Source organism: Centrocercus urophasianus, unplaced genomic scaffold (genome assembly GCF_019232065.1).
Source record: "Centrocercus urophasianus isolate 14NV4802_14NV808 unplaced genomic scaffold, USGS_Curo_1.0 seq_10, whole genome shotgun sequence".
NCBI lineage: Eukaryota > Metazoa > Chordata > Aves > Galliformes > Phasianidae > Centrocercus > Centrocercus urophasianus.
The window spans coordinates 8,217,327-8,235,114 of record NW_024884142.1 but is presented as its reverse complement, the minus strand read 5'-3'; the positions used below and the strand labels follow the sequence as shown (position 1 = coordinate 8,235,114).

Genomic DNA, 17,788 nt, shown 5'->3' with positions numbered 1-17,788 from the left:
GCCAGCAGCTCTGGGAGGCTGTCCTTCCTTCCCTGGTGTTTCCCAGGAGACTGTTGTCAGTCAGATATTGCTCCTTATCAGGAATTAGTGCTTAACATCCTCCAAAGTCTTGGTGATGACTGTTTGACTAACATCTTGTTTCTGGTGACAGCTGGAAGGCTGCAATCATTGAAAAAAAGAAGTTGAGTATAAAAGAGTAATGCCTCATTTGGTTCTTGCTATGTGTTCCCCAATAACATCTGAAAGCAAAATTATTTCAAGTATTTCTGCAGTTAATCACAGGTTAATATACTGAATACTAGAGGGATCAAAGAGAGGAAATGACTTTTGTTGAACTGAGCAGCCACGGGTGCTTCTCGAAGTAGTTACCTACTGACAGCAAAATGCCCTGGGTCTCCCAGCATGGAGAGCTCCTGACTGAAACATCCTAGCGCTCTGCCACGTGAGTTCAGAGCCACATCTATCAGCACGCATCTCCATTCTCAGCACCCCATGGATCAGCCCAAGTGTGCTCACAGTCCCCGAGCCCCAGAGGTGTGCCCTGACAGCCAGAAGGGCCAATTGTATCCCAGGCTACACCGGGCCCAGAACTGCCACTGGGCAAGGGAAGGGGTTGTCTCGCTCTGCTCTGTGCTGTGTGGCCTCACCTCCTGCACTGTGCACAGGCTGAGGGCCACGGTGTAAGAGGGACATAAAGCCATGAGAGCGTCCAAAGGAGGGCTGTGAGGATAGGGCTGACGGTGAGGCTGCCTGCCCCATGTGAGCCACAGCCCCAGCACCTGGCAGCACTCACCCAGGGTGTGCAGGGAAACCGAGGGGATTACTCATGTGTAACCACCCCCCGCGAGGAGGAGCGGGCTGCAGGCGTGTGAAGTTGGCAGTGACAGTGGTTGCATACAGTTTTCCATTCTGTGTTTCTGTTCGAGTTGCTTCTAGTTTTAACAGTGCAGGTTTGCCAGTTTCCCAGCTTGTTTTTGCCTTGGGCTGACTTTTTTTTTAATGTATGTATTATTTTTTAAGTTGGCAAAATGGTTTAACTACTCTGAAAGGGGCTGGAGAAAGTGGTTATTGCTGAGTAACACTTTCAGCTTTGCATCAATAGTTTCAGTGTATTCCATCTTTGCAATAGAGGTGAAAGGTGGCTTTTTTTTTTTTTTAATTTTCTGTCCTCACAGAAATCTGCAGACGAGGTATAGAGATAAGCTTTGAAAATCTGCAGCTTGGAGGCAGTGGGCTTTTTGTGCCTCCCAAGGTTTGTTGCTGAAATCTCTCAATATCTTTTTTTTTTCCTGGTGTGGCCCTGATTGCAGCTCTGCTCGGTTCTTATCTCGTGCCCGCACTGAATATGCTCGCCTGCGCTCCTACGAGGGAAGGCAGAGTGAAAGCTGCCGATAAGGCACAACGGGAACGGCGTTCAATTCTCCATACGTTCCCGACTCGAAAGTGCACCGGGCAGGAGATGAGGGAAAAACAGAAATCCTAAAGGAAGGATTCATTCCCCCGTGTGCTCTGCAGGCCTTAGCTATGAAGAAGGCTTCCCATGACCTCTCTCGAGAAGCAGCTTAGCACCGAGCCCTCAATCCCCTCCATTTTGTGGCGGGGTGCGCCGTGAGGGCAGCTGTCCCCGGCCAGCGGCACCGCACCCGTAGGGATCCACCTGCCCGGCACCGTGTGACACGGCTGGGACGGGGAGGGGGGGACGCGCTGGCTGCGGCGGCAGAACTCGTTGTAGGGCCTGCGGCAGAGCGCTTCCTTGTTCGCACTGGGGTTAAAAGGAAAAAAAAAAAAAAGGAAAAAAAAACAAAAAATAGATTAAAAAAAAATTAAAAAAAAGAGAATTACAAAAATAGAAAAACAGAGAGATAAACTTTTCCCCGCCGCCCCGCACTTCCTGCCCCGCGGCGGCCGGGCGATACCAAGTGGCGGCGGGCGGGCGGGCGGCCCCGGCGGGGCGCGGCGCTGCGCAGGGCTGCGGGGTACTGCCGCGCTCCGCCCCCCGGCGCCGCCGCTGCCCCGCGGGGAAGTTGCGCTCCTTGCCTCGCTTTCCCGCTCGCTCCCTCGGCGGCGGCTCCTTCCTCCCCCTCCCTCCAATGCGCCTCCCGCTCATTTCCTCTTTTCCTCCCCGCTCGCCGCCGCTCCGCAGGCGTGCGGCTCGCCCGGGCTCCGCCGCGGAGTTGTAGCTGCCGGGAGGCCGCCGCGGGACCGCTCCGCAGCCGGGTGAGGGGCGCGGGCTGCGGGCGGGACGGGGGGCGGCGGGGGCAGCGCCGGGGATGAGCGGCCGCCGACGGCCGTGGCGCTGCGTTTTCGGTGCGCGGTGCCGAGCGCCGTGCGGCTGCTGGGAAGGACGGACGCGGGGATCCGCGCGTTCCGCGCGCGTTAGGGGGATCTTAGACCCGGCGAAGTTCGCGCCGCACGAGTCAGTCGGCTCCCTAAAATCTTACTTCCTACTGCCGCCTCCCGAACCGGCCCTGGCGGAACGCCGTTGCCGAACGACTCCGCTTCGGTTGCCTCCCCGCCCCCTCCCCCCCCGGAACCGGGGGCAGCGGCCGATGTCCGCGCGGTGCCCCGCGCCGGCTTTGCGGGCGCTCCGGGAAGCGGAGGGAGCAGCGACCGCAGCGGGCGGGGGCTCACGGGCGGACTGCCGAGCGGGGAAGTTTCGGCTCAGTTTGGGAGAAGGCGGCTGGGTAGTTTGTGTGCGTATGAGAAAACGCCGGTTTTATTTCCGCAGGAATATTGCTAGGCGAGTGGTGGAGCCGAAGGCTGTACTGTAGTCCCATTCACAAATGTAAATGTGGCAGAGAGACGGAGTTTTCTTTGCGGGGAAAACAAACGGAGGAGGCAATTGTTCCGTCCCTGACGCGTTTTCTCAGTGGGAGCCGTTTTTTTGTGGCTGTGGGTACAAACGCACCCGGCGCCTCTCGGCACAGCCCGGCGGGCGTTCGTGCAGCAGCCGCCCTGGGTGGGTCCCGCGGCATCGCGCGGTGCCGAGGATGCTGCGTGTGCCCACGCACGGGGACCGCATCGCCGCCGGTGCTGAGCCCCGGGGCCCTTCCCTTCTCCGCACGCGAGCGGATCGCACAGTAGCTGCGTGCCTCGGCTGTCATCTGGTGCGGTGAGGCTCGCGGAAAGGCAGTCTGTGCGCATCTTTGCCTACGCGAGATGGGGAGATGCCAGCCGGCAGCGCTGCCTCTCGACCACACCTGCTTTCTTCTGGTCTTCGCTTCTTGCCTACAGTGTAGTGGTTTTGTCTGGCTTAAAGTGTAGGAAACTGTGTAGTGGAGGAAAAAAAAACGAACCGCTTGCTGCTCTCGAATGGATGTCGCAATGCTGGCAGCAGTGCTAGTCTGCTGTCAGCTACCCTGGCAAAAAAAAGCGCTTTTTGTTGGCGTGGCTTCATCTTCTTGGGGAGCAGTGCTGGGTGGGGAGAGCTGTGCCAGCTGCAGGGGCTCTCTGTTACAGCTGGGTGCAGGGCTGGCACCGGGTTCAAGAGACAGGCACAAACCGTTGGTTCAGGCTGATGTAGCCTGAGCAACAGTCAGCTCGGGGACTGTGACTGCAGAAGAAAAAAAACACAAAAACAAAACCCAAAGAAATCTGACTTGATCTGTGATTCGGAATGGTTGTGATTAAAAAATATTTGTGCAGCATCATTTACTGTATTTTTGAAGTTGCGCGATAGTTTCTGATGTATTGATTACCTTGATTTGACAGGGATGGGAATGCTGGTAAACCAAGTGGGCAGTTGAGTTAGAATTCTACTGTAGGGATTTTTTCTTGCTCTCAGTGACACGAGGCTGTAAGGATTGAGACTGTGCTCTGTGTGTGTGTGTGTGTGTGAGATGCGCTGATGCTCGTGGGAAGGGGATCTCTCTCTTGCGGAGCTGCTGCTCCTTCATTCAAACCTGACTCCTAGGTCGGCTTCAGTAACAAATGCCAACAATTTCCAGCAAGTGGAACAAAAACTGACTATTTTTCCTGAAATGTTCTCTTTCCCTTGTTCCTGGTGTGCTTCATAGTGGTTGTACATGGGATCGGTTTCTTTGTTCACTGTATGTTAGGAAACAGTTGCAGTGCCCAAGTTGAGTACCTTCATGAGGCTTAACTCAGAGCGAAGCTGCTTTCTGTTGGCAAGGGGTAGCCCATGCTGGCTGCATCACTGCATCATGTGGAATCCCACGCTATGAGTTTTGGGAGGCTTTGCTCTTGCAAAATGCTTGGGGTTTAGCTTTAATGAGCAGAAAATGTTTTAAATCAATGCCTGAAATTTCCATCGTTCCAATAATCCTCTGCCATCCCAGAGAGTATAAGGAGTGCAAACAATTATCTCCACTTTATCAGCCTTCTGGTGAGTAAAAGCCGTTACGGGTTGGTTGTACTTTGCTAATCTGCTAATTAACCCATTGATTTCTGCTTTGCCTGACTTTTCCATATAAATATCTGCCTGTTGTCACACTCCAGAGGCAGTGATCCCATGAGCCTTAAATGGTGGGACTGCATTCTCCATGAAGGAGCTCCAGGTTCTTTTAGCAGCTGGGAGAGTGAATTCTTCAGCTGAACCTTCTGGAAACGATTCTTTTCTGGAAGTCCAGTGCAAATGGCTGGATATATAATAGGATGGGCTGCACAATGAATGATGCATTCCCTTGCACTGTCTGTGCTGCAATTAGGAGGCAGGAGCCAGGAGGCTGCATCCAACTTGTAATGTGAGAGATATTGCATGTCTCCTGGGCTGCACAGCACAAAATGTGCCACTGACAGTAAAAGATGCTGCTTATAATTAGGGGGTTTATAGGGACTTGCGAATAACCAGTGCAGAAGTAATGGCAAATGGTTCTTTGTGCTGTTCCAGCATTGCTTGTTCTGTAGGTGTGTTTCTCTTTAAAGTCAAAGAAAGAAGCAAGGAGTTTAAAGAATTTGTGTTAGTTGAGCTCTGTAGAAACTGACATTGGCAACATTCAGTGCAAAAGATACCCTCTACAACCCGATCAGCTTTTCTCTTCACTTGCACGCTTAAACATTTTTCCTGATGACTGAACTACCTGTATAGAGCAACACGGTCTACTTGATATCTGTCTGGCAAAAAAGCAGGACGACAACCTAGGCATAGCTATAGTTACGTACAGCTAACACACCGTCCTTTGAGACCTGCCAGTTTTGTTGATGACTTCTACAGACACGATTTTAGGAGGCCATCTTTTCTTTTCTGCCTAGACTTTCGTAAGGAAATGAATGCACTTTATGCAACTGAGAGAAAAAAACGGTGTCTGCTAGGATTTCAGTGGCTGTGATCTTAACCTCATCAGAAAGGTGTCTGGCTGATGGTAAACCTTCAAAACTCCAGCTGGATTAGAAAGCACTGAGTTTGGCTGGCAGGGACAGCTGGAGATCTCAAGGGCGGGAGGCCAAGTCCCAAAAGGCTGCTTTGGCCTTAGAGATGCTCACTAGAAGCAAGGCATACTGAAATCCTGATGCTTGTGCCAGGAGGATTGGCTAAGCTGAAGCAGCTGGTTTTGCAATTAAACTGAATTTCTGTTTCAGACAATGTGTTTATCATAAGGAATTAACCGGTGTGCTAGTCAGAGTAGCAGAGGTGTTTGTTTCCAATTCTGCAGCCATGCAGCATGCCAGCACTGGGAACGTGCTTCCCACAAGTGGAAGTGCAGGAAGCATCTCACAGAGAGCAGTGGAGTAAAAGGGATGTGTGTGTGCACTTGTGTGTGCTGGTGTGCAAATACCAAACTTGTGTTTTGAAGGAATTATGAACCTTGCTCCTGGCTGTGATCATAGAATCAGTCATTAAAGTGAAAAAGACCACTAAGATCATGTTGTCCAAATACAAACCCATCTCCACTCTGCCCGCTGACCACATCCCTCCGTGCCACATCTCCTTGTTCTTTGAACACCTCCAGTGACAGTGACCCCACAGCCTCCCTGGGCAGCCTGTGCCAGTGCCCCATCAGTTTTTCTGGGAAGAAATGTTTCCTAATATCCAACCTGAACCACCTCTGACACAACATGAGGCCATTCCCTCTCATCCTGTCACTGTTACCTGGGTGAAGAGGCTGACCCCCACCTCACCACAATCTCCTTTCAGGTGGTGATGGATAGTGTACAGCTTGGGCATGGGCTTGGGAAACTTTCTGATGGTTGGGAATTGGCACGTGGCTCCTGCAACATCATTTTGCATAGGCGAGGGTGGCTGTGGTGGGAGGTAAAAAAAAAAACAGAAAAAGCCTTCTGGTGGCCGTGCCTTCTGTGTTTCTAATTCACCTCTCTGAATGTGCCTTGTGCAGAATGGATGCTTTTTGCTGTGCTGAGGTAGTAGGATTTTTTCTGGGTTTCTCTAAAGGGCACTGTGAGCAGGATTCTCTCTTCTTGGCAGTTCTTCTGTTGTGTGAAGGGAGAGAGCTTGCTGCTACTGATCCTGCTGTGCTAGCTGCTGTCAGAGCAGTTAGCACTGGTGGGGCAGTGTTTGCCTTTCCCCTTTATCCAGGCTTTTTTTAAACAAGTAAATAGTTTCTCAGAGAGTATCATTTTGCATTTCTTAGAACAAAGCTTCTCAAGGGGCAAGGGCAGCAGTCTGCAAGCTGGCAGCAGGGATGAGCAGGGAGGATGCTGGGTGTGCATCTCCAGCAGCATGGAGCTCAGTTATTAAACTGCGTGATCGAAAGCAAACATACAGAAAGCAAGAGTACTTCATGGTGCTTAGGAAAGGGCCTCGGAGCAACATCTGTTAAGTCTATTAGAAGACACTGGAAAAACTTTTATCCCCTCCACCAGAGCTGAAAAGAGCACTGCAACTTAAAACTTTGGCTTGGAAGCAGCTGCCTGGAAGGAGCTGTCTGGCTCACTGCATCGTGGCTGCTGCATCTCGAAACGCTCCCAAAGCACAGCCCAGAGCAAGCTCCTGCTGCTGCCTCTTTTGCTCCTGCTGTTGCCTCCAGCTTGCAGAGCAAGTGTCTTCTGAAATGATTTGTCCGTTTTGTGTCACTGCTTGGTTTAATTTCCTCTTGCTGCTTTTTGTCCTTCTAATGCTCTTGTGAAGAGATGGCTACAGTTACTGTACAGTAGAGAGAAGAAAGTGGAATCAGCATAAAAGCTCTCAGTGATTAGGCACTGCTTTGATTTCCACTGCACTGAGCTGTATTGTTCTTGAGCTGAAGTGTGTGAGGTTTGTGGTTGGAAATGCAGATACTTCAGTCACCTTTTGTGACCAGTCTGAAAGCCATATCGACATAAATGAGCAGGAGTTTCTACATCAGCCCTCTCTCCTGTCTTTGTGCAATAACACCTCAGTGGCTGCATCCTGCAGTGGAGCAAGGCCCAGAGGGGTGATGAGCCAAACCTAGCACTGCAAGGAGCCCAGTACTTTAAAGCCCACAGCAAACACAAGGAGACTTGTTCCTCTCAGATTAGGCTTGATTTGGAGCAAACCCACTGAGATGGAAAGGCGTTGTCAGCTCCTTTCCCTTGGCTTTCTTAGGGACTGTGGCTGGATCCATGCTCAGGCTGTGGGAAGCCATTCTGCCAGGCCGAGCTGGGGCTTGCTTTGATTGTCAGAGGATACATCAGAAGCTTATTATGGTTTTATTTTATTTTTTTTTTAATGGAAATTGGGTTTCCTTCCAGCTGAGGGTAATTGGAGCTGTGGTAATGGTTTGAAAGCAAGTAAGAGTGAGCTCTGAAGCCTCCTGCCACAGCTTTCTGTTCTCCTCATGTCATGGTTCTTAAAATGGCGTTTGTTCCTGAACCTCACCATTATGTGCCCTTACAAGAGCTGCCTTTCCCTCAGGAGACACACAGGGTGAGGGAGGACTGCTCTTCAGCTTGAACCTCCCCCCAGCCCTCCTCTCCCGCTCTGCAGGGCTGTCTTGATGCTGCAGACAAGCATGCACGGCCAGGCCCCAGTCCTGGTGGCACTGAAGAACCTGTCCTTTTGTCATGGCTGACATCTACTGAGGTCCTATTGGATCCTCAGAAGACACCAACAGGGGCACCGTGCCAAAACGGTTCGCTGCAGGCAGGTTTTGTCACATTCAAGCCTTTTAGCGTTGCTAAAGGTGTCTTCTCCACTCTTGGCTCTCTTGACACTTGCCTGTGTCTTTCATCGCCTCCAGCTGGGACTGTCAGCAAGCTGTTTGCAGGGCATGCTGCTGCTTGCCAGAAGGCTTGTCCTCTCAGTGAAGTGTGCCATTACAAGCTGAGAGCACCAGCAACAAGTGCATTTATCAGGTGCTGATTTTTATGGGAGTAATTCAGAAAGACAGCTTTGATTTTGCCATTTCCAGAGCCCTAGCTTGCTACAGGACACAGTCAAGAGTCCAAACTAACTTGAATTGCTAAATCTAGATAAGAGGAGTTCTCTCAGGGGAGATCTTATCGCTCTCTACAAATGCCCTCTGAAAGGAGGTTCTGGTAAGGAGAGGGTGAGCCTCTTTTTCCAGGTAATAGTGATAGAGCCAGAGGTAATGGCCTCAAGCTGTGCCAGTGGAGGTTCAGACTTGATATTAGGAAACATTTCTTCTCCAAAATAGTGGTCAGTCATTGGTACAGGTTGCCCAAGGAGGTGGTGGAGTCACCGTCCCTGGAGGTGTTCAAGAACCGTGGAGATGTGGCACTGAGGGACGCGGTCAGTGGGCACGGTGGGGATGGGCTGGAGGTTGGACTTGATGATCTTCAAGGACTTTTCCAACCTCGGTGATTCTATGATCTTCCGCCTTGACAGTTGGTGTGGCCCTTGTCTCCCTGTTTCTGGGTGCTTCACAACTAAGGCCCCACAACTAAAGGGAGTTTGGCCTTTGGCTGCTTCTTGTTGTCCAGCCTTGTTTTTAGGTGCGTGTCCCATGGCTGGCACTGGGGTCTTATGGGTCTCTTTCTTGACCCCACTGACACTTCGTGGTGAGGCACATTTGTTTTAAAAAAATAAAAAATAAAATAAAGTAAAATAAAATAAAATAAAATAAAATAAAATAAAATAAAGAAGTTCTTCATTATTTGCTCAAGGGGGTTTCGTTAAAGCTTTGCAAAACCAGTTCTACTGTTCTTTTGCAGGTTGAGCTGTATGCATGTAGGCTTAGCAGACTAATATTAAAGTCTCCTCAGGGACTTTGAACAAGCACGTGTGCTAGTGTAACAGCAATTGTATGGAAAGACAACACATCCTGGCTTGACGTATCACCAGAGGTGGGACTGTGTTTATCACTCTCCATGTGAGCTTGCTGTTCATCTTCTGACCTGTGCCTGGAGAGACTGCGACAGGAGCAGGCATGTGGCTCACTGTCACCTGGGTGTGTGACAGAGTTTGTGCCATGCCCATTAGTCTGTTTCATGTGCCAAATTTGGCTTCCACATGGCTTCCACAAAAGCACCCTTAGTGCCACCCTGCTACAGAAAGAAGGGACTTCCAGTGGTGTCACTTGAATGTCCCCATTGCTCCAGAGAGTGGTGTCACCAGTACCTTGTGCCACATACAGATTGCAAGGGCTGAAAGCAAGCAAAGAAGCCCATCAGCCTCAACTTTGGCTGATATTTTACTGTCTGTAAAGCAGAGATTGAACTGTACAGGCACTTTTGCTTTTAATGCTGCTTCCCCAGCTCTCTGGAGGGTTAGTAGGAAACTAGAGCCTTGTTTTTTTGCTTTGCTTTCAAGATGTTTTCCCCTTTGTAATTATAAAGTCAAGAATGTGTTATTTTTTTAATGAATAAATGATCTGTCCAGGAACACTAGTTTGGGATGAACTCATTTTAAATTCAGTAACGTATTCCACAGCCAGAGAGTGCAGAGAATCCACGTTTTCATGTGGCATAAAATAGTCTTAATATACAGAGAGGGTTAAAGTTACTTGCAGCAGCTTCCTGATGCCATAACAGCACTGATCACTGTAGTTTTATTTTTTAGTACGTTCATGCTTCAGTCAGTCCTTGGAAACTGAATTCTTTCAACTACTGCTCTGTTGTGTCCTTCCACCTGATAACCTTAGCAGATGCAAATTTGCAATCTCCTGTTAATAAAAAGCAGTTGACACTATGCCCTCTGTATCTGCTAAATTAAGATTTGCTAGGCAGCTACCTCCCTTCCCACGACCTCCCCTTGTTGCTCCATTCCTCCCCAGTCTGTGTCGTGTAACTTGAATATAATGTTTAGTTTAGAGCATCCTGTGAAGCAAGGAAATGCAAATGAAAAGGAGGACTGAAAGGGGAAGAGAGAGATAAACTTCCTGGGCAGTGAATGTACAGTGACATAATTTTGTTAATTGTACTGGGAAAAAGTTGAGAAGAGGAAATAGAGTAAATAACGGGCACTGTTCTGGCCTCAGCTGCCTGTATCCTTCTAAATGGCTGATCGTGTGAGTCTGAGCCTGACCTGGCAGCGTGTGGCATCAGTCACTAGTCTTTCTGGAAAAAAAGAAACCCTGCAGTTCAGTAAGGGAAAATACTTAATTGCAAATAATTCACCTTGTTCTGACACTTTAAATTAGAATTAATAAAATCTAATGCGTTTAGTCACAGTGGAGTACTAAATTTCCATACCTTCCTTCCCTTCTTTTACACACGCACAGCTTCTATCGGAATGGAGTGCAGTATGTGCACTTACATGTTTTACTTCGGGAATCAGGTATGTGATAACATCAACTTACCCAGCTTGGCGTCCAGTATGAAGCCCTGGCTCCGAGAAAGCCTTCCTCACCATTGTTTGCTTGCCCTCAAATTTGTAAAGCTTCCTTATGTCATTATGCTTTCCTTTTAATTGTTTATGTAGAACTCAAGTTTGGGCTGTGTTTAATAAGCCAAATTGCTCTGCTTATGTGAAACTGGGCTGCAGATATTGATTACTCGCTTAACTTGGGTGGAGATGTTTGTATGGCATCCTCACCGTCCTGATGTGGGTACAGTCATCCCCGGTGGCCCGTGTTTCTCAGCCAGCTTGTGAGAGTCTCTGGCAGGATGTACGTAAGCCAAATGTGACACATAATACAAAAAAAAATGCAGTCTTCAGCTTTGGCTGAAGTGAGCAAAGCTCCTCTGAAGCCAGGAGAATTGTGGCTGTGAGATGGATCCAGTGCCATGCAGCCTGTGGCGTTTGTTGGCATGCAAGTTTTCCCTTTGCTTGGGTATTTTTCTGTTTCTGTTGGTTCCCTGTTTTCCTGAGCCTGGCATGGATAATTGTTTGTGTTGTGACAGCATCAGCCAAAGATAAGGTTCTTGTACCACACACTTCAGGCTGTTCTTCACTTTAACTGCTCCAATGAAGCTGTCTTCAATAAATAGAACTTTGGGGATGCTCAGAGTGCTTTTTGGAGATGGCGCAACACTTACTCTAGACTTTATCTTCTACCAGTTTAGGTGCAAGCTCTTTGAATTACCTGGGAAATGTATCTACTCTGATAATAGCACATCGGTGTGGCAGGTATGCAACAGAGCGTGATGGCATGGCTTATTTCCTAAAATTTCACCCTGTAAATGGAGGGATTGGATCTAGAGTTTTGGGTTGTCTGGCCCTGTTTGCCCCAGTGCATGTGTCCGGGTTGATGTGTGCAAATTTAGGTGTGTTTTCTGTTCATAGTGACTGCTGAAGCAGGTCTAGGACTGGGTCTTGGACTCTTCTACTGGGGCTAGGATGAGAGGCCTGAAGTTACACCAAGGGAGGTTCAGGTCGGATGTTAGGAAACATTTCTTCTTAGAAAGAGTGGTGAGGCACTGGCACAGGCTGCCCAGGGGGGTGGTAGAGTCACCGTCCCTGGAGGTGCTCAAGGTCCGTGGAGATGTGGCACTGAGGGATGTGGTCAGTGAGCATGGTGGGGATGGATTGAACTAGATGATCTGAGTGGTCTTTTCCATCCTTAATGATTCTATGACTCTTATCGATGATTTTGTGATGGAGTTGCAGCTGGATCAGTGACCAGAGGGAGTGAAATTCAATCCCTGACTTAACCAGATGCTTCTGTGATACTCCTTGAGAACCTGTACATCTGCTTCCCATTCAGTGTTTGGATTATTGTGCACTTCTGGGGGTGTTGTAGGCATATTGCTGAGGTGAAGTGGTTGTAGGAGAGGTACCATGGGCAGCATTCAAAGCAGAGAAAGTAGGGACTGCGCTTGAATCTGGTGAAACAAGGCATCTGTCTAAGCACTACTAGCCCCTCAGGGGACATACAGCTTGAGATGTGCCTGCACTACAGTCAGAGCAGGATGCTGAATAGAAGACTTGAATTAGCTTTTAAATTAGCCTAGATCTGTAGCTGTAGCAGCCTAGAGCATGGTGAGGGCTGCAAAACCTGCCCAGGAACCAGAAAGAATTAACCTGCAGGCTAGTTGGGAGCCACAGGCGTGCCAAGTGATGCAAGTGATCTGCTGGATTTAGGCGAGCTGGAAATGAGCCTGGGGAGTGAAAATCCTCTGACAGACAGGGGAATGCCTGATGCCTCTTCCCTCATTGAAAGGCCTTGAGGAAAACAAAGCAACCTGGAGGATACATCCCTCTGAGAGTTTCTTTGTGCCATGGGTAAGAAAAAGAGAAAAAAACGCCCACATTTTTGTGAAACTGCAGATTCCAGATGAAAAAGAAATTGTAGTGAGGAAGCGTTGCTAACAAAGCACAGGCAGCATCTAGCGTTGGGGTTTATTTCCAAAGCTGCACGCAGGGATTGCAGACAAGTTGCACTGTTCTCAAGCACTGCAGTGTCACTAACAGTATTCATTTGACCTAGTGCAGTTACGAAAGCTGGACTTTGGAAGTGTGGGATGGCCTTACTGGTAGTCGGCATTGAGGCTGATCAAGAGAAATATCAGCCTGAGACCAAAAAAGCATTTGTCACCTTCATTTCTCTTACCCGTCAGTGAAGCTCTTTTTCCGAGGAAGGTCTTTACAAATTGTTCTTTGAACGCATCTCTTCCTTAAGCTTTCTGCTAACAGCACTGAAAATAGTAGATTGATGCACTCTCCTCTTCCTGCCCAGCCTCCAAAAGTTACTGACATCTCTTCCTTTAATTCTGCTTTGTAGTTGAATTTCTGCCATAAGTTGCTTCTGCTAATTCAATTATACCTTACTTTTAATTGGCAGTGGATTTGAATACTTCTTGTGCTGTTAACATGGAGATTAACATGTGCTGGCGAGTTACCCTCTACTCCTCAGGCTGGAGCAAAAGTTTTGGATAATTATAAGAATATAGGCAAGGTTTGTTTTGTTTTGTTTTGTTTTCCTAAAAGTTTTGGAATGCAGAAATATAGTTGAGGACTGGGAAATGGCTTTTTGTTTTATTAAGCATATAACTACAGCCAAATCATCTTGATGTGCTGTTCTGTAAGGTCTCCTGAATGTGACACGCATGGGGAAGGCATGATAATTTGTACCAGTGGCATAGAGCAGAGATGAGAAGTGCTTCTGGTTTGCATTTCCTCTTTTGCTGGTGACCCAATTTGGTTCTGACGTTGTCTTTCCATTGGGTTGCATTGGTCAGCAGCCTGAAGCGCTTAACATCCGTTCCTGTAAAAAACGAGAATAATGGGTTTTCTTCTAAGAAGATGTTGAGGCTAAAATTCTCTGTTTAAATGCCTGCGTTGCTGCCAGTTCACAACTGTGAGTTCCTGCCTGGTGATCTTGGGAGTAATAGAAACTTTAGTAGAGTCCTGATCTTCCTTCCTGTGAGCAGTAGACTGATGGAGTTCACATCTGCACCGAAGAGGGAAGATGCTGGCATAAAATAGGATGAGAACCAATCAGGGAGCGCTCACATAAAGGGTGTGGGCTTCTTTCCCTTCTTTATTTTTCTTTCCAAATTCTCCGGGCCTTGGGAAAGGGTTTGTATAACACAGTCCCCAGCTGCTGGGAAGATGTGCGCAGCAGGGTTGGGTCTTTGGTCAGAGCCGCTCAGCCAGCATTGCAGGCGGTCGGGGCAGAGGGCACCTCGTGGCAATTGTCTTCTTCTGATGGTTTGTGTATCAGCCTGATTTCAGCTGCCTGCTTGACTTTGGTGTGTTTCAGTTTCTCCTTGGTGATTATTTCTGAAAACATGTAGAAAATTATGGAGGTTTCCGTAATGATGTAAAAGGAAAAATATAGTGCTGAATGTTTTAAATGGGAGGAGATGGAATTACAGTACAGTCTGACTTTTATTACAGTATTTTCCTGGAAGTTAATAGATTATTTCCCACCTAAGCATCTTCCGGGTGCTTATGAGTAATAGGCAGCGTGGATTAATCTGGAACAGATTGTGTCAGACATGCTGATTTCCTTTGATAGCAGGGCAACCAGTTGTGTGCAAGAGAGCAGATGATACCATGTGCTTTGATCTTAGCTGTCTTTTGCTACTGGTTCTCAGAAGGAAGCTGGAGAAGAAGAATTTTGGTGAAACTCTTTCCTTATGGATGGTGCAAAGATGTGCTAACTGTACTCCAGGCTTCTGTCCAGTACATGGCCAAGTCGTGTGTGGTCAGTCTCCATAGGCTGTTGGTAGGGGGTTGCAGAGATGGGCCTGCTTGGTCAGTCAATTTATCAGCATTGTAACTGATGCTTTTGATAAAATACTGGTTGAGATTCAACAGGTAGTGTCACAGTGGGGAAAATGGCTAGTGCTTGGGAGGAGGGAGATTCCAAATCTTTGGACACAATCAGAATCTGTATTTGGAAGGTTTGTTGTCTGTACTGGAGGTGTTGACCTAGGCTTGTGGTTACCTCTGGTGAATGAATTGGCAGTAGGGATACTTCAGGGTGTGGTGGAAGGGTTTGAATGTAATCACAAAAGGAGGAATTCCCCCTTGTAGGGTGCTGGAAGTGACTGTTGGATGGCTTGTTGCTATCTGGGATCTCTGTGGCTGGGTTTTTTTGTTGGAAGGACCAACTACGTTACTTTGATGATGGGATGGAGCACTGTGAGGGTTTCGTTGCAGAGCTGTGGGATTGCAGCATCTGGAGGCATTGGGCTGGAGGCAAGGAGCAACAGGGCGAACTGTGAGCAGTTCTGTGGGAGGATGGGAACTGGAGCGAGTTAGTTTCCCAATTTCCTTATCATTTTGGATTTCCTAACCACAGACTTTGAGAGATTACGAATCGCAGGACCAGGTGAGCTCGCTCCTTGTGCTCTTGTCTGTGACTCTTTAAGTGCTGATGAACCTTGGCATTTGGAGCTGGCAGATACTGAAAAGATGCATATTATTATATTCTTTTTTTGAGTGTCATGCTCAACTGATAGAGAACTGATTTCTGCCCTTTGAAATGCAATGCTTAATGGCTCCAGAAATCCCGGAACAGGCCTTGTTATATTCCAGTGCTGTTTCTCCTGTTTTTGGATGTTGGCATAGCAGTATTCTAAGGCATAAATCAAGCAAACCTTTCCACCACGGCATTTTGATGCAATTTGAAATTGATTCTTGCTTATTTTGGAAGTGTGTTTTACAAAAAGGTGTAGGGGTGGTTTCAGCAGATTTTTGAATGCCAGAAGAGATCGCTGTGCAAATTCAAGAGAAATCTGTGTGTTTTTCAACATGGGTTTTGATTTCTCTTTCAGGACAAATAATCAAAAGCAAATGCAGAGGATGAAGTAGTAGTTGTCGCTCAACTTAGAGCAAGAGGTGTAGCAGAGCTTTCATGTGTTTAGACAAATTCTGATTTGAACTGGGAAAATTTGTTTGTGGAGAGGAGGCCAAAAAGAAGGAAGGCTGTCCCTTACAAGAAAGCTGTGATGTAAAGCATGTTTGTTTTGTTTTCTCCTTCAGGCAGTTGAGCTCTGTGGACTTTTCCTGAAGAGGTTCCAAGATAGGTGGTGAGTACTTCCCAGATCCTGCTTCTTTTGAGCTATGCATTACGTGGGAATGATAGGGCAGCTGGTGCAGGAACGTGCATTGTCTCAGCTTGTGGCACGTGTTGAGAGCTGGCAGGCTGATCTTTGAACTTGAAGTTGCCATCAAAATGGGAGGCTTTACCTTTGCACCAGAGTGAGCTTGCTGAGACTCAATAAAGTTAAATGAATTTTATATTTTCTTAAGTATTTGACTTAAATCATGGAAAGTCTGTAGCTGGATTTTGCACAGAAAGCCTGTGCAGCCCGGCAGGCAGTGTTTTCTGTGTCGAGGAATAGCCTTGTCCTTTTTCTCCCTTTTGTTCTGACCATCTGTGTTAATCTGAAGGAATGCAATTTCCAGTGGTTCAGATGACCTGCATAACTCGTGCTAATCTCTGCCGCGTGTGACCGGTTCTGCCCTGGCGGATACCCAAAGCTTCCGTGTATTTCATTTGTCTGCACTTCATTAGTTTCTTGTTTGTAAGTAAATGAAACATGAAATCAGAGAAGAGCTACAGGAACACAGAGTTGATCAGAAACACTGGCAGCCAGGGAGCCAGCTCAGGCACTGGGCACTTCTCTGCTCCTCCCTGCAGCCAGCCTCTGCCAGCACTGCCCCCTCCATGCTGCTCTGCAGCACCCTTTGCTGTTTGCATTTGTTGTTTCTAGAGAAATCCACACCCTGTTTCCTGTTTCAATTCTAGATTCTTTCCAATGAGATTAACGAAATTATATCATTATGCATTAATTGCTCAGGAAGTTTATTCTTTAGTTGCATTTCCCTAGTGCACAGGATACAAGCTATTAGAGGTCTTGTGTGTACAGACTGACTAATGAACCACAGCTGAGTGTCCAAAGCCTTTCATGGACTTCTCCATCTTTTAAATAAATGTATTTTCAATAGGTAAGGTGCCTTTCCCCGCAGATGATGCCAGGCTGACTTGCTGTGTCTGTACAGTGTATGGTTGAGATATGGTAGGGGGGAATGGTATGCTATACTGAGTTCATGTCCACCTTAAGTATGTGTTCGTTTTGGCCAGAAAACAATTACTTTTATTTATTACTCCTTTAAATTTATTTGTCTCCAATTACGTCTTTAATCAACAAATTATCCCTTACTTAATAAACGATGTTTTGGTACTTCTGGTATTTTTTTAAGGGGAGCTCAGTTAATCCCTAACATTCCTACTGAGGCATACATCCGTATAACACGAGTCTTACAGGGCCCAGTTATGAATCCCCTGTGCCTTTTGCAAATGTTCATGTGAGTAATAGCTTACGAACTTCTCCTGTCCCCCACCCCTGCAGCTGCCATGAATCTTCGTTATAAACCTGTGTGCTGTTTGCACTAATAATTACTATATTGAGACCTGAATCATCAGTTGATCTTGTTGAGATGTTGAAAGATGAATGAAACTTTCTTCCTGAGGGCAGAGTGGAGCAGGGGGCTGCTGGCTGTAACACTGTCTTAAAGGCTACATAATTTCCTGCTGCCTGTTTGCATTGAACTTACATTGGGTTTTCTTTTGCTGCCGTTTAAGGTGACACTTATATTGGTGATAGGTACAAAACTTGCTAATACTCCAAAATAGACTTAGCATAGTTGTTGTTTTTCACCTGCATTATCCCTTTGGATAGTGCTCTCAAAAGCATGAAAGCCCTGTGGTCTTCGTGAAACGTGGACTTTTATAAAACAGAATTTGAAGCTTCGGGGTGTTTGTGCATTACAGTTTTGCTGCTGTTATGGTCTGTGCTTCTCTTTGCCTTTAAAGTTCAGATATGTTATTTATTCTGATTTGGGAATTTAAATGGTCCATGGCAATATTAAGGTAATTCTAGGACATGCTGCAGTTTCTGTTTGGAAGTTTATGGCATGTGGTGAGAGATGGGCAGACAGATAGGCTTGAAGTGCTGAGACCACTGGGCAACTTTCAAAATACAACATGTGGTCTGTGGTGTGGGGGTGGCTTCAGAGCAAGGGGAGCACCATGACAAACATGGAAGTGCCTGG

The 17,788-nt window shown here is 47.5% G+C and overlaps 1 protein-coding gene across 2 annotated transcripts in view; it reads left to right on the top strand.

Moving 5' to 3' along the window:
* Positions 1 to 2,126: 2,126 nt before the first annotated feature.
* Positions 2,127 to 17,788, top strand: part of HPCAL1 (hippocalcin like 1) — a 51,631-nt gene continuing 35,969 nt past the window's right edge. The window contains exons 1-2 of one of the 2 annotated variants that reach the window (XM_042812862.1): positions 2,127 to 2,217; positions 15,713 to 15,759. The gene's annotated coding sequence lies outside the window, so the exon portion shown is untranslated. The remainder of the gene's footprint in view (positions 2,218 to 15,712; positions 15,760 to 17,788) is intronic. The other variant, XM_042812854.1, reaches the window with a different exon arrangement.